We start from the raw sequence: 13792 nt of genomic DNA, 5'->3' as shown, positions 1-13792 counted from the left end.
CACCAAGGTTTACCAATGAGTCACGTCGGTACTTTTTTATATCCATTATTTATTATAATTATTTTACTGCCTAGGCTTGTCACACTCAGTAGTACCATCTAGTTCTATCATTTACTGTTTTCTTTTCTCTTTAATTCTATGTGTATAACGCAATCAAAGATAGGAGTCTATTCTATTGTCGATCCATGCATTCCATAGTACGATCTGTATTTAATAAATACGTACCTATTTACAACTAACTAATGTTAACCCACTAAAGCTATACCTCACTCGTGAGGGAGGAAGGGTGGAAAAAGATGGAGGACATGATGAGTACCCGCGTTTGAATCTAAGGGTGTTTGCAAATTATTAAATTATATATATTTAATAAATTATAACTTTTATTTAATGATAGAAAAATAATAAAGTTATATGGGTTGAGAATTATGGGGTTCCATCTCAAAAGAAATTGGCAATGAGTTGAGTAGTCCATGTTCTTTATATATGGTTCAATACTTTTATATTTAATCCATGTGAGACAATCTTCTCCAATATCCCCCTGAAGATGGTGGCTATTTTCGCTCACCAATCTTGAATCACCTTATCACAGGCCAGTGCGGCTGGCTAACCATCTGAATAGGTGTGGATCAAAAGTTCGCTACGGATATGCCTCTAATACCATGTTGAGAATCATGGGGTTCCATCTCAAAACCAATTGGCAATGAGTGGAGTAGCCCATGTTCTTTACATATGGTTCAACACTTTTACATTTAATTCATGTGAGACAATGTTCTCCAATAATATCAAATTTCAATTTTTTTTTTGTAAGTAAGAATGTTATTGCAAACTATTAATTTTTTTAAAAAATAACAAAACACAATTAATGTCTTGTACTTAAACTATCTAATATTCATTAAATATTATATAGTAGCTTTCTCTTTTTTGAATTAAGAAAACCTAAAATAAATTTTCTTTTAATTCTATTTATAAGAAAATTAGAAGTAAAAACTGGAGCAATCCACAAAGTATTATTTCTTGCATCCCAAATATTTTAGACCAAGGTATTTATCAAAGCAATAAACATTTCTCTTCTTAACTTGGACCCCCAACACTTCTTGATTAATTTTTGACTATAGGCCAACTCACTTTTATGAAGCTTTATGCCAATCCAATCACACAACTCATAAAAGATCATTTTACTATAATCACAATCGAAGAAGAAGAGATGTTGGTGAGTTTCTATATTCCCTTCACAAAAAAGACAATTATCCCAGTCAATGACACCAAATTTACAAAGCTAAATGTCTACTTTGGAGTCTACCCCAACATGCCACCCAAGTAATGAGTATATGCTTTGGAGTACTTTTTCTATTCTAAATGATATTAACCCATTTCATTTCATAATTCTCTTTAGGCCAGATTTTAGAGCAAATAGTGGAAATATTGGTCATATTCTTGAACTCTATAGCCCATCAAATTTCAATCTTACTATTTTTTTCACAACATAACTGCACTTTACGTGGTTATTATACTAATCAATAAATTTTTTTAGGTTAATTTATGATTTTTTTTTATTTTTATCATTTACAGCCACCACATTAAGTTGTGCTGCAAATATTTCTTTATTGTATCATAAAAAATGTATCAACTTTTGTGTTTATTTTAAAATAATAACGAACAATAATTAGCTTCGGATTTACCAATTTAAAATTTTATATTTTTGTGATAAATTTTCTATGTGAAAATATATAGATAAACTAATCTCCAAAGTAAAAAAAAATACTTTCATTCCCCAATTTTAACTATTTAAAAAATTGAGACTAAATTTATGAAAAACTAAAATAATAACAAAACATTTAGATAGACGAATAAATCTATAAAAATGGTTATATAATATTTTTTTAAAAGAATGCTCAAATATTAGTATGTTATATGATAACCTATAAATTTATAACTTCATACATATATATACTAGGTTATTGTTACGTGCATTGCACGAATAATTAATTATATTTTTAGTTTTTATTTTAGTTATGTGTATTTTTAAAATTTTATAAATTAAAGAAAGTCACTTAATTTTATAAATATTTAGAGTTTTAATAGTTTGAAGAAAATAAATAAAAAATTTAAAATATTAAAATTAAACGTACTCTCAATATTAAAAATAAAAATAAAAAATAATAACATTATAAATAATATATTAATATTTGTATATATTTATATTAATCTAAAATTGGTATTTTTAAATTTAACAGAATATTCTTATAATCTTATAATATTTTCTTAAACTAACAAAAACTGTTAGATACCCACATTTTATATATAAAGATTTTGGTTTTTATTTTTGTTGTGTGTATTTTTTAAAATTTTATAAATTAAAAGAAACCACTTATTAATTTTTTTAAGAAGAAACATTATTTCAAGCTTTAAAAATTTTAGGAAAATAATATAAAGTTTAAAAATAGTAAAATTGAGCATACTCCCAATTAAAAATCACAATATAAAAATAATATTACAAGTAATATATTAATATTTGTATATATTTATAAAACTAACATCGTTAAATTTAAAAGAATATTCTTATATTCGTAAAATATTCTGTTAACTAACAAAAATCTTAGATAGCCACATTTTATATATCAAGATACATTCATATATGTTGGGTTTTATGCCCTAAGTAAAACTCATTTCAATATAATCAGATTTACTTATTAATATAGATCAGAAATAACATTTAATGTTGCATGGTTCACATGATTTATTTCATGATTATATGTACATAATGTATGAATTCATCTGAAACCCTTTTCACATACTTGATCCTGTTTATTGTGCCGTCAACACATTGGAAAGTAAACATGACTATGTGAATAAAGTTTCCTAGATTTATCAGACATAGGGTTTTACTGATATGATAATCTACAACAAGAGTTTACTTGCATTTGGAGAAATGTTATGTTCTTTCCAGAGCATTGGTTAAAGTAAAGCTCAGGTTGGATGCATGGAGTATGCATCGGAAGGGACCGATATTGAACTTTGACTTAGATTTATTAAACTTACCGTAATATCTATTCAAGTCAATATCGCCAAGTTGATCCTAGATCAAATGTTCTTAATCCTGTTATGATTAGGCTCAATCTTGAAAGGCTATTCGTGTTCTTTGATTTGTTAGTTAAGCCTACTTTTAGGTCAGGGTGATACGTACATTTTGGGAACACGGTAGTGCAATTGAGTGGGAGCGCTATCATAAACATGGAATCTATAGCTTCTACCTGGCGAATAGTAAGCAAAGGATGATCTCCTTCGAGCTTGACCAAACGAACATAAATGGTGGAGTACTCATTTCACATAAGCTGAAATATCATTTATACGGGGTCAAGTGTTTTAAGGATAAAATACATAGTAGTGTTACGGTAATCTAATCCCTTTACAGTGTAGATCATTCATATAGAGGATCATTGATCAAATTAGGATTATAACAATGGATAACAAATGATGTGTCTATATGGTGGAACATATAGAGCATTCTATATAACTGAGAGTGCAATTCTAAGTTCTATGCGTGGATTCAACGAAGAATTAATAAGTTAGTGAATTTTAGTAATAAATTCTTGATCTACTTATTGGAAGCTTGGTTATATAGACCCATGGTCCCCGCACTAGTTGAGATAATATTGCTTGTAAGACTCATATAATTGGTTTTGATTAATCAATTATAATTCTCAAATTAGACTATGTCTATTTGTGAATTTTTCACTAAGTAAGGGCGAAATTATAAAGAAAGAGTTTTAGGAGCATATTTGTTAATTATGATACTTTGTATGGTTCAATTAATAAATATGATAAATGACAACATTATTTAATAATTATTTATAGTTATTAAATAGTTAGAATTGGCATTTAAATGGTTGAATTAGAAAATTGGCGTTTTTGAGGAACTCAGATGCAGAAAAGATAAAACTGCAAAATTGCAAAAAGTGAGGCCCAAATCCACTAGTATAGGGCCGGCCACTTTTATAGGAATTTACCTATGATATTTTCATTATTTTAATGCCAAATAATTCAAACCTAACCCTAGTGGAATGCTATAAATAGATAGTGAAGGCTTCAGAAAAATTACACTTTTTTCTGACACTTTCTGAATCAGAAAAACCTGAGCCTTCTCTCTCCCTATCTTTGGCCGAACCCACTCTCTCTCTCTTCCTCTTGAATTTCGAAATCCTTAGTGTATGAGTAGTGCCCACACACAGCAAGTGATACCTCAATCATAGTGAGGAAGATCGTGAAGAAAGACTTTCAGCAAGGAGTTTCAGCATCAAAGATTCAGAGAAAGAGATCCAGGTTCAGATATTGATAATGCTCTGCTACAGAAAGGAATCAAGGGCTAGATATCTGAACGGAAGGAGTCATTTAATTCCGCTGCACCCAATGTAAGGTTTCTTTAACTTTATATGTGTTTATTTCATCGTTTTAGAAAGTTCATATTTAGGGTGTTAATAAACATACTTGTGAGTAGATCTAAGATCCTAGTAAAATAATTCCAACAACTGGCCTCAGAGCCATGGTAATTGATTTACTTGCAAGAAATTTGGACTTTAAAACGATTGTTTGTTTGTTTTTGGATGATATCATGTTGTATTGAGTGTTATTTGATGATTGATTGGTGTTTGTGAATTTTCTTTAAAAATAATTAAATATCTGTTTCTGGAATTATTTTTATTGGATAGTATGGAAAAAAATTAAGCAAGTTACTTTTTTACAGAACTTAATTTCGATTTAATTTGAATTAGTTATGATTTTTTGAAGATTCGAAAAAATCGGAGTTGTGCTGAAATTTTCCTGCGATCGCGAAAACTGTTCGTACAGCTCACAATTTTTTTGTTTTTCTTCGTTTTTTCATGCTTTTTCATGGAATTAACTTCCGATTTTTTGTGTAGTTCTGTATTTATACTATTACTATTCCTAATTCAATTCTAATTATCATATTGAATTAATTTAATATTTTTTAAATTTAATTCAAGATATTAGTGTAATTTGAATTTAAAAATAGTTAGTACCTATCTTATTTGCTTAATAATCTATCTTATTTTTAAATTTGATTATATCTTATCTTATTTTTAAATTTAAGGTCAGATTTTAGATATTTTAAATTAATTTTTTTTAAATAATTTGACCTTATTTAAATTTAAAATAAGATAACTATAATCATGTAATTTTAAAAAGATGTAAGATATTTTGCTAACTTTTAAATTTTGTTATTTTATTTATTTAAATTACATTTAAAATCTGTAAAAGATATTCTTATATCTTTTTTAATTTTTTATTTAATTTTTATTTATAAAATAACATTTAAATTTTAAAAGTAGTTAGCAAACTTTGAATTGATATTTAGGTTGGTTGAAACCTAATTTTTCAAAATTTTAGGTTTAATTTTAAATTTAAATTTTTTAAAAAAATTTCGAATTTTTCAAATTTTTTTTAAATTTTTCGAAAATTATTTTTTATTTAATTAATTATTTCGAAATTAATAATTTAATTTAAAATTAAATAAATCCTACATCCAACTATCCAGCTAACTAGGTTTAGTCCTCCTCCTACACATCATCTAGCTAGTTTGATTTTTCGTAACAAACACGCTCCTGCTGATGTGGATAGCTAAATTTCGTGTTCCCACGTCACTGCCAGAATGCTGAATTCGTTTCAGCATTGCTTCAGCAATTTGCCCCAATTTAAGCTTTTATTCCCACTTCATCCTTGCTTCCTTTTCTTTTTCCTAACAACTTAATTCTTCTTTTTCAACAACAAACAACCACGTTTAATTAGAAAAAACACAACTAACATTAACAATTTTTACTAGACTTAAAAGCTAGCTTACAAAATAGAGAACGAAGCTAAAACTAATTAAAATTAAGCAAACAAACACATTTTCACTACTCTTCTCACAATAATTCCAATTTAAAAGCATAAAAAATAACTCTATACCATAGAGTTGTCAGAGGTCGTGGCAGGTTTTAGGGTGGTTGACATGTGAACCCACCTCAAGCTCCACCAGATTGGGAGCAGAGATTCGCAGAAATGCAAGATCATATCCGCCAGCAAGATGAAGAAATTCTGAGATTAAGGCAGTATGGTCCTTCTGCAGTGGCTCCACCGCAAGCTCAGGTCGTTGTTATTCCTAGGTGCCAACAGAACAACCTGTTACTGGCAACCGTATGGAGCTGTTATACGAGAGGTTTCACAAGCAAGCACCTCCAGTATTTTTGGAAGGTCCAAATGTGATGAAAGCTGAGTAGTGGCTCATAGTAATAGAAATACCATATTTTCTAATTTCAATCCTATAAATGCCAAAACTATTTATTTAATAATTATAATTAATTACTAAATAAAATTGTCATTTATGTAATTTATTAATTAGACCACACAAAGTCTCTTAATTAACAAATTCACCCCAAAACCTCTTTTCTTCATAATTAAGCCCTTGCTTAGTGAAAATTCTTAAGTAAGATATAGTCTAATTTTAGAATTTTAATTGATTAATTAAAATAAATTGACTGAGTCTGCAAGCAGTATTATCTCAACTAGTGAGAGGACCATGGGCCTATTTAACCGAGCTTTCAATAAGTAGATCTAGAATTCACCAAGTAAATTCTCAATTTATAATTCTGCCTTGCGCCACTATAGATTTGGAATTGAATAACACTCTCAGTTGTATAGAACACTCTATATGTACCACGATATAAATACGTTATGATTATCCATTATTACAATCCTAATAGTCAAGGATCCTTTATAGATGATTTACACTGAATAGGGACAAATTTACCGTTCCACCCTTCAATGTATTTTATCCTTAAAACACTGAGCAACCTATAAATGATATTTAAGTAAACTAATATAATTATTGAAATGAGATCTCAATTATTTATCTCTATTCAACCAAGCTAGAAGGAAATCATCGTTTCACTTATAAATACTTATAGAAGCTATAGATTCCATATCTATGATCAGCGCTCCCACTCAATTGAACTACCATGTTCCCAAGATGTAAGTATCCGCCAGAACCAAAAATTAGCTTCCACAAATAACTCAAAGAACATAAATAATACAACTAAGATGAACCTAGCCATATCAGGATTAAGATCCATAGACCTAAGATCAACCATTAATATTGACTTAGAAAGATATAATAGTAAGTTTATGATATCTTATCCAAGATCAATATCGGTTCCTTCCAATGTATACTCCAAACATCCGATACTGGTAAACTTTGTCAATGCCTTGGAAATTACATAACACTTATCCAAGGTGTAAGTATACCTTATCGCTGATTATCATGCCAGTCTAAATCCACTGAACTGAAAAATCATGGGAATTAAACTTTTGAACATATAATCATGATTATATTCCACTGTGCTGACGACACTATAATCATGAACAAGTATATACATATTTATATATGCTCTAAACTTAATAGAATTTATACAATAAGCATAATCATGAAATAAATCATGTGAACCATGCAACATAAAACGATTTCTGATCTTTATTTATTAGTAAATCTGATTATATTAATATGAGTTTTATTTAGGGCACAAAACCTAACAATAGTAAGTATAGTTAGGGTTAAGGCAATAAGTGCGTAAGTGTGGGTTTGGTTCCTGACTCACTGGGGTTGTTGATTTCAGGACTATTTGAAAAAGAATGGACCCTCCACAATAATTTAGACCACATGGCAAGCACGTAGAGCCTGGTAATGACCAACCCATTCCACCGGCACTGCTTGCACCTCCATAGAATCCAAGGGATAATGCGGGGGTGAATAATGCTAATCCACCTGGCGACTGGTAGCAAATGTTTCTTGAAATGTGAAGTATCATACTTCATCAAGAAGATAAATTACGTCGGCTTAGGTAACCCGCACCGGCAGCTCCAGCAGAACAAGTGTTACCACCAGCTCCTATTCCAGTGGTGGGTAACTCAGGATTTATTCTACCACATCGAGACTTTGTGTTCGAATGTTTCGTGAAGCTGCAACCTCCAATGTTTTTGGGAGGTACTAATATTATTAAGACTGAACAGTGGATGAGTACTATTACTAGCATCCTAGATAACATGGGGGTGACGGGGATATAACGAGTTAATTGTGCAGCATTCATGTTACAAGATTATGCCCGCATCTAGTGGGATATTGTGGGTCAGACCCGAGATGTTAGCACCATGTCTTGGGAAGAGTTTAAAACCCAGTTCGAAGAAATTTTTTATAACATTTCTGTAAGAACTTCACATATTCATGAAGTTGACTCAAGGAAAGATGTCAACGGCCAAGTATACCCTAGAATTTGACCGTCTATCTAAGTTCGTTGGTGACCAGGTACCAACAAACTTCACCCATAAACAAAAATATGTAAGGGGACTGAATGCCACTATTAGTCAGGACTTGAAAATTACCACCAATCATGACACTTATACAAGAAAGTGGTTAAGTTAGCCTTACAATCAAAATGTTATATATTATTATTATTATTAACATTTCTTGTAACTATAGCATTACAATCAAAATGTTATATATTAATATATAAATTATTATTATTTATATGTTATATTTAGTAGCAATTATGAGTTAATGGAGAAATGAGAAGACAAAGCTAAAGAGAATAACTCCACACATTTATAAATCAAAACTGAAAAATAATTATTAGTCATACTTTTTGAAAAAAAAAAAATTTTAAACTATTTGAATGATAGAAAAATTGAAAAATTAAGAAAGTTAGGAATAGGAGTAGAAGCTCATCCATAATGCCACATCACCTTGATTAGTAAGAAAATTATATATAGATAAATAAATAGAAAGATTTTGATTCTTTCATTTAATAATATTACAAAGAAAACTATTTATATTCTTTGAATGCTATAAATTAATGTAATAAATTTTAAATTTAGTTCATGGGTTTAAATGTTACTAATTAAAAGAAAGGAATAGACTAAATATATAATTAAATCGTTGAAAATATGAGTAAATCTAAAAAATTAAGAGAAGAGAGATTGGACAAAAATGACATAGAAGTTGCCACATCAACTTCCCTAAAATTCTCCTATATATATATATTAATTATCAGAATATTTTAACAATCAATTAAAAAATTGAATTTGTAATTAACATAATAATAAACATCAATGAGAATATTAATTTGATATCTTAAATCAATCAATTATAATTAATTGATTATACATAGTGTGAAGAAAAGTATTCTAATATTTTTAACTTAAAAATTGAATGAAAAGGTGGAATGGACTACTAATACTAATTTTTTAAAGAGGTTCTGGATTTATATATTCAACAAATTTGAGATTGGAGATCACCAACCAATTTAAAAGGTGCGTTAAATTGGAGATCATTTCCTACAAACAAGCCAGCTTAATGCTTGTCCATATTAATATATTTAATTCTCACCATAAAAATTAATATTATGAGTGATGAGAAACAAGAATTTTGCATGGAAAGCATGCAATCTTTTGTACTAGTAGTGTTGCTTTACATATACATCTTTTCATAGCTTGAACACAAAAAGTGGCATATTAGGGTCACAATATATTTGTGGAAACATAACCACCAAATAATCATATTTTATATATTATTGTGGGGTTTGCTCTTAATAAAGCTATCTAAAAGAAGCATAACAATTAATAACCTATATCCTTACTTCTTTGAAGACATGACATGATTTTTCATACCTAAACAGATCTATTATGATCCATACATATATATTTATATGATATAATATATATAAATATATATATATATATATATTATATAATAGGGGCGCCCAGGCGGCCAGCAGACCATCACTATCTAATGCCTCTTTGCTTCAGAGTGAGAGTGGGTTGATTTTAATATACTTGAAATCTGATTCTGATTAGGACTGAAAGGTACAAAAAATTCTGTAAAGATAAGAAGATTAGATCCATGAAATATGGCTCTTGTCTTTACTTTAACCAACATTCTTAGTTGGGTTTAAATTGCCATATACCTATTCTATTCAAATTATATGGCTACTTATTACATGCCATTATATATATAATTAGTACCAGCTTAACCATAAGACAACTTAAGAAATTACCTAAGTCTCACGAAATATATGGCTTACATTTAAGGGTAATATACATTGTTTTTATTTATAATGTGGGTGATGTATTAAAAAATATAAATATAATTTTAGAAAAAAAAATCTTCATTCAATTAATTTAATTATAAATATTCATGACTACTAATTTTCAACATTACAATTCAATTAATTTTAAATTTAAACTTTTGGAACTATTAATTAATCTTTAATGATTTTTAAATAAAAGATTATATATATAAAACAAATTAAAACAACATAAGAATATTTTCTTATAATTATACTTATTTTATTGTGATCATTTTTATATGATAATGAACTTATTTTTTATGAGAGAATTTTATAAATGAATTAAAGTTCATTTATGAAGAAAAAAAAATTAGTCATAATACATGTGATGATTATTAATAAAATATGAAATTAATATAAAAGTAAAAATCTTAATAATATGAATTTAAAATTAATTTGTCTGAAAAATAAAATTTCAATAAATTTTAATAAAATTATCTAATTTAATTTTTATCTTAAACTTTATTTAAAATTTCGCCTAAAACATTGTACAAGCTTGAGACCGCCCTATATATGATCATCCTCATTTTTAATACAAAAATTAAATAAAACTCTTTAAAAATTAGCTTTATTGAACCTATAATACATAATACATATTATATATGTCTGTTTTTTTTTTCTCGAAGAAATATATATGTTTGCTTCTTAATTATGCATGGACATCATTAAAGTAATAAAGAGATTTTTTTCAAAGCAAGTAATAAAGAGATTATTGACATTGAAAATACTATATAATAAAAGTTGGCATATTATTTTTATTTGGCCTTTTTCAAGAGCTTTACGTCTCACTTCGGTTGTTCCAAATCAAATTTTGTTTGTTGTATTCTATAGCTTGTCTTATTAATTGGAGTTGACAATTGAAACATAAAATATTAGGATATGCATGAGAAAAAGAAAAAAAAAAACCAAAAATCTCAATTTATAAAATAACTGAACAGAATAAAAATTTGACAGTTTTCTTAACATGTTCGTACAATCAAATAAAGGAATCCGAAGTTCCCATACTCAATTTTAGTCACTGAATATATGTTTGGTTACCACTGAATATATCATGGAATGTGATTGAAAACTAGAGTGGAAATTAAATATTTTATACAAAATTCGCAAAAAAATGATTGTTTCTCAAAATAATTATTTTATGAAAAAAAAAAATAGTTTAATGTAATAACTTATTATGAGTGGCGGAACCCGATCACAAAACAAGGAGGGGCCCACTACTACAAAAACACCCTTTAGAGGCGGTTTTTAAGCCCTTTAGGCATCGGTTTTCGCGAAATTCGCTACCAACGCCTATCAGGGCGACGCTAAAGGGTTTATATGAACCGACGCCATATATACCCCTATGGCGTCGGTTATTAGCTAGGAACCAACGCCATAGGGGTATATATGGCGTCGGTTCCTAGCCAATAACCGACGCCATAGGGGTTGTAGGAACCGACGCCAAAAGTGAGCAGATTTCAGTTTTTTTCATTTTTTTTAATTTAATTATATAATTTTAATTTTATATTTATTAATTTATATATTATTATATTTAATTTAAATTACATATTTATTTAAATTTTAAATTACATATTTATTTAATTTAATTATATATTAATTACATTTTAAATTAAATAGTAATTAAATTTGGGTAAAAATATAATTTGATTTCATAAAAATAATTAAATATTACACAAACATGTAAAATTAGTTAAAAATATTAATAAGTTAATAAATCTAATTACAAGTTAATCTATAAAAATTACATAATGAAGAAAAATTCTTCGACCTTTGAACCTCAATCGTCACCGTGAATCACCGCCATCAATTGTTCGATCCACTTTCGCTGTAGTGGTAACAATTCTGTTTTTGGATCGTATTGCTTCTTACCCCCAAACTGTTAAAAAAATTAAAAATTTATATTAGTTTATGTATATGTATATTATATATTTGTTATTATAAAATTTATATACTATGATCAATAATTAAAACTTACAGCTTTTTGATCTTCTATGTAACGGTTGGGGTTGGCACGTGCGACGATGTCAGTGATATATTTCAAAACATAAAAACCGCATTCTTGGCTTTTAGGTTGTCTTGGACGATTGCTTGTGAAATTCCTTGCCACGGCCAAGATACCGATGTGCGTCCTATATACATGAATGCCCTGTTTGGGAAAATTATATTAGCATTTCAATTCGTTAGTTAATTTAAATTCGTTACATAAGAAGTCATTAAATAATTACCTTCCGATCATTTGTTCTATTTCTTCGGGAATTGGGCGGCCTTTTACAGGGTTTAAATGGATAATTTTCCTTGGCGCAACCACCACTAGCGTCCAATGCATCCTAGAAAATTATATTGGAATATAAGTAAGATAGTATAAAAATAATTTGAAGACATAATATAGAAATGAACAATTAGCACTAAAGAATTTAATAAATTTACCCGATATTCCAAGGAATAAAGAACATTTGGTGGTTGTTGTTCATTAATGATAACCAATTAGCCAATCGTCTTGCCGCATCGTCAAAAGATCGACTACGTTCTTCATCGGCGATCCCATGCACCGTGAGAAGCTGCGGGTCGTAAAACTTGAAAATTTTTCTCGGACCGTTGATGCTCTCCCATATGTGCCTCGCCAAAAAAAGTGTTAGTGCCTTATAATAATTTAACTATAATTTGATATAAGGTTAATTAGATTAAAGAAGAGTATACATCATTCCAAACGGCATTCCCCGGTTGCCGATGTAGTTACACGTAGCAACTGTCGCAAATCCTCTCCAGATAAAATGATCTGGGTACGCGGTGCAATGAATCCTCGGGGGACAGAAATTGTGATTATATCACGTTTATCTTTGAGCCTTAGGAATTCATGAATCATCCATTTTAGCGAATTAGGGATCAACGCCATCTTCTCTTCCGTGAACAACTCATCTTCCCGTGCACCACGGCTTTGTGGAGAAAGCATCGGAGCTTTCCCCTTTGACGCATCACGTCTTGAGGGCGGTTGAGCGAGTGGACCCTAAACAAAACGAGAACATAATATATATATATATATATATCAAATTTTATCTAAATTCTACCGAAATTTCGGCAGCATAACGGTTGTAATTGAATGACCCCAAAAATTTTGAACATGGCTGTATAACGACAAATAACACATATATAACAGTAGTTTGTTCATCCATCCCACCGCATCACATATATTCGCAGAACCTACTTCACTACGGATGAATATTGAAGATATTCAAACTCCACTAATCATTAATAATTAATTTCAGTTGAGAAGTTACCTCGGTTGTTAAAATTAAGTGTTTAGGCCAAGGAAGGAACATCTGGTACACGTCCCTAACATATCTGAACTCTTCAATTGGGACTGGGATTTCAGCGTCCTCTTGCAGGATTTCCGAAACCATGATCCGAGCATGTGAATCATCGTAATCCTGGCAGTGAACTTTGATCTTACCCACATGCTCGTACAAATACCCTCGGGCCACAATATTGTCGATGTTGTCAGAGCAGAGATGTACTTGCTGATTAAGGGCCGCATGGTCATCAAAATTGTATAGGATACCTTGGTCGTTGAGGGAAATGAACTCCTCAGCATAAATTTGTGGTTGTACCTCATCCTGAGGAGCGTA

This window comes from Cannabis sativa, chromosome 7 (genome assembly GCF_029168945.1).
Source record: "Cannabis sativa cultivar Pink pepper isolate KNU-18-1 chromosome 7, ASM2916894v1, whole genome shotgun sequence".
In the NCBI taxonomy this organism is placed as follows: domain Eukaryota; kingdom Viridiplantae; phylum Streptophyta; class Magnoliopsida; order Rosales; family Cannabaceae; genus Cannabis; species Cannabis sativa.
Note: the sequence above shows the minus strand (reverse complement) of the source record.